The sequence below is a fragment of the Limulus polyphemus genome, unplaced genomic scaffold, assembly GCF_000517525.1.
Source record: "Limulus polyphemus unplaced genomic scaffold, Limulus_polyphemus-2.1.2 Scaffold2623, whole genome shotgun sequence".
Taxonomy (NCBI): domain Eukaryota; kingdom Metazoa; phylum Arthropoda; class Merostomata; order Xiphosura; family Limulidae; genus Limulus; species Limulus polyphemus.
In genome coordinates, this window is record NW_013668233.1 from 4,570 (window position 1) to 8,412 (window position 3,843).

General features: G+C 29.7%; 1 long non-coding RNA gene across 1 annotated transcript in view; it reads right to left on the reverse strand.

Moving 5' to 3' along the window:
- Nucleotides 1-1,376: 1,376 nt before the first annotated feature.
- The window catches only part of LOC111087782, a 2,966-nt gene continuing 499 nt past the window's right edge, over nt 1,377-3,843 (reverse strand). The window contains exons 2-3 of the long non-coding RNA XR_002612422.1: nt 2,018-2,055; nt 1,377-1,394 (exon numbers count right to left, since the gene is read on the reverse strand). This is a non-coding gene — a long non-coding RNA (uncharacterized LOC111087782). The remainder of the gene's footprint in view (nt 1,395-2,017; nt 2,056-3,843) is intronic.

The window sequence follows — 3,843 nt, forward strand, 5'->3', positions numbered from 1 at the left end:
GAATCACTTGAAAAAAACACGGGGTGCTTAACTTTTTTCCAGGTGTATACATCACACATGAGTAGCAATGCAAATGACAATCTGTATTTAATTATTCATATATATACTCGTGTAGTGCTTGTGCGTTTTCATCTGGCAATGAAGGCAACTCGACAGTACGATATTCCCTTAATGTGGTCACGATAAGGTTTAGAACTACGACTTCATTATGTTGAGTAAAACTGCTACGCTTTTCTTCCCTTGGTGCGTATCTAACAGTTAACTTTACACTCTTACTTTTACATCGTCACTATTATAAACATTCCTTGAACACAAAGGCCGTTAATGTAATGCGTTACGAAAACTCTCAAAACACGTCCACTTATTGTAATGCGTTACGAAAACTCTCAAAACACGTCCACTTATTGTAATGCGTTACAAGCACTCTCACAACACGTGTACTTATTTTCATGAGTTTCAAACGGTTTCTGATTATACGTCATATTTTCATGCGTTACAAACGATTTCAGATCATACATAGTCTTGTTATCATGCTTTACAAACGGTTTTTAATCATGCACCTACTTATTGCTGTGTATTACGAACGTTTTCTAACCATGTACGTTATAAATGTTTTTGACCATAAACGTTTTTCTTTCTTTCTTTGTTTTTTGCATTACGAACATATTGTGATTGTTGTGAGAAACGTCAAAATCTCACAAATCAACGCTTTAAGGTGAAGCTTCCATTTATTAAATAACTGGATTTCTTGTTTTTCAACCGAAACCTAGATATATTGTTAAGCAATGCTTTGTTTTCAACCTAAACCTACGTATATAGTTGAGCAATGCTTTGTTTTTCAACCTAAACCTATCTATATTGTTGAGTAATGCTTTGTTTTCAAACTAAACCTACCTATATTGTTGAGTAATGCTTTGTTTTCAACCTAAACCTACATATATTATTGAGCACTGCTTTGTTTTTCAACCCAAACCTAAATATAGTGTTAAGCAATGCTTTGTTTTTCAACGTAAACCTATATATATTGTTGAACAATGCTTTGTTTTTAACCGAAACCTACATATATTGTTGAGAAATGCTTTGTTTTTCAATCTAAACCTACATATGTTATTAAGCAATGCTTTGTTTTTCAACTTAAACCTCCTTATGTTATTGACCAATGCTTCAACCTTTTCAACCTAAACCTACGTATATAGTTGAGCAATGCTTTCTTTTTCAACCTAAACGGAGATATGTTTTAAGAAATGCTTTGTTTCAACCTAAACCTACATATATTGTTGAGCAATACTTTATTTTTCAAGCTGAACCTATCTATATTGTCGAGTAATGCATTGTTTTTCAACCTAAACCTATCTATATTGTTGGGTAGTGCTTTGTTTTCAACCTAAACCTACCTATATTATTGAGCACTGCTTTGTTTTTCAACCCAAACCTAAATATAGTGTTAAGCAATGATCTGTTTTTCAAAGTAAACCTATATATATTGTTGAGCAATGCTTGGTTTTTCAACCCAAACCTATATATGTTGTTGAGAAATGCTTTCTTTCTCAACCTAAATCTGCATATATTATTGAACAATGCTATTCTTTTCTATCTAAACCTACATATATTTTGAGCAATGCTTTCATTTTCAACCTACAACTATATATACTGTTGAACAATGTTTTATTTTTCAACCTAAATTTACATATGTTGTTGAGAAATACTTTATTTTCAACCTGAACCTACGTATATTGTTGAGCAAAGCTTTGATTTTAAATCTAAACCTATATATATTGTTGAACGATGCTTTGTTTTTTAACTTAAACCAACATACATCATTGAGTAATGCTTTTTTTAAAACTTAAACCTACATATCTTGTTGAGCAATACTTTGTATTTCAACCTAAAATTAAATATGTTGTTAAGAAATGATTTGTTTTTCAACTAAACCTACGTATATTTTTGAGCAATGCTTTATTTTTAACCCAAACCTATATATTGATTAGCAGTGCTTTAATTTTAAACCTAAACCTACATATGTTGTTGAGAAGTGTTTTCTTTTTCAACCTAAACCTATGTATATTGTTGAACAATGCTTTCTTTCTCAACCTAAACCTACCTATATTGTTGAGTAATACTATACATTTTATCCCAAACCTACGTATATTGTTCAGCAATGCTTTTTTTAACTCAAACCTACATATCTTGTTGATCAATCCTTTCTTTTTCAACCTAAACCTACATATATTGTTGAGCAATGCTATACATTTTATCCCAAACCTACATATATTGTTGAGCATTGCTTTATTTTTCAACCTACACCTACGTACATTCTTGAGAAATACTATACTTTTCAAACTAAACCTACTTATGTTGTTGAGTAATGCATTTTTAAAACCTAAACCTATGTATATTGTTCAGCAATGCTTTATTTTCAAACTTAAACCTACATATGTTGTTTAGCAATGCTTTGCTTTTCAATCTAAACCTACACATCTTTTTGAGCAATGCTATATTTTTCAACCTAAACCTACAGATGTAGTTGAGAAATGTTTTGTTTTACAACCTAAACCTACGTATATTGTAGAGAAATGCTTTATTTTTTAATCCCAAACCTACATATATTGTTGAGCAATGCTTTGTTTTTCAACTTCAACCTACACACGTTGTTGAGAAGTGCTTTGTTTCCAATCTAAACCTTCATATATTATTGAGAAATGCTATGCTTTTCAATCTAAACCTACATATATTTTTGAGCAATGCTTTATTTTTTAACCTAATCTTACATATACTGTTGAGCAAAGTTTTATTATTCAACTTAAACGTACATATGTTGTTGAGCAATGCTTTGGTTTTCATTCTAATCCTTCATATATTATTGAGAAATGTTGTGTTTTTCAACCTAAACCTACGAATATTGTTGAGTAATGCTTTTTTAAACCTAAACTGTATATATATATATATATATTCTTGTACAATTGTTTATTTTTCAACCTAAATCTACATATGTTGTTGAGAAATATTTTATTTTCGAACCTAAACCTACGAATATTGTTCAGCAATGCTATATTTTTCAACCTAAACCTACATATATTGTTGAGCAATTCTTTGTATTTGAACCTAAACCTACAAATATTTTTGAGCAATGTTTTATTTTCCAACCTAAACCTACATATGTTATTGATAAATGGTTTGTTTTCAACCTAAATCTTCGTGTATTTTTGAACAATTCTTTGCTTTTCAACTTAAACTTACCTATGTTATTGAGAAATTCTTTGTTTTTCAACCCAAAGTTACGTATACTGTTGGGCAATGATTTGTTTTTCAATCTAAACCTATATTTATTGTTGAGCAATGCTTTGTTTTTAATCTAAACCTCCATATATTGTTCATCAATGCTATATTTTTCAACGTAAACCTACATTTATTGTTGAACAATGCTTTGTTTTTAACCTAAACCTCCATATATTTTTGATCAATGCTATATTTTTCAACGTAAACCTACATATGTTGTTTAGCAATGCTTTGTTTTTCAACCTCAAGTTACGTATATTGTTGGGCAATGCTTTGTTTTTCAATCTAAACCTCCATATATTGTTAATCAATGCTTTATTTTTCACCCTACGTATATTGTTGAACAATGCTTTGTTTTTCAACCTAAACCTATATATATATTGCTGAAAAATGCTTTGTTTTTCAACTTAAACATACCTATATTGTTGAGCAATGCTTTATTTTTCAAACCTAAACCTATATATCTTGTTAAGAAATGATTTGTTTTTCAACCTAAACCTACCTATATTGTTTTAAAATGCTTTGTTTTCAACTTATACGTACATATATTGACAAGCAATGCTTGAT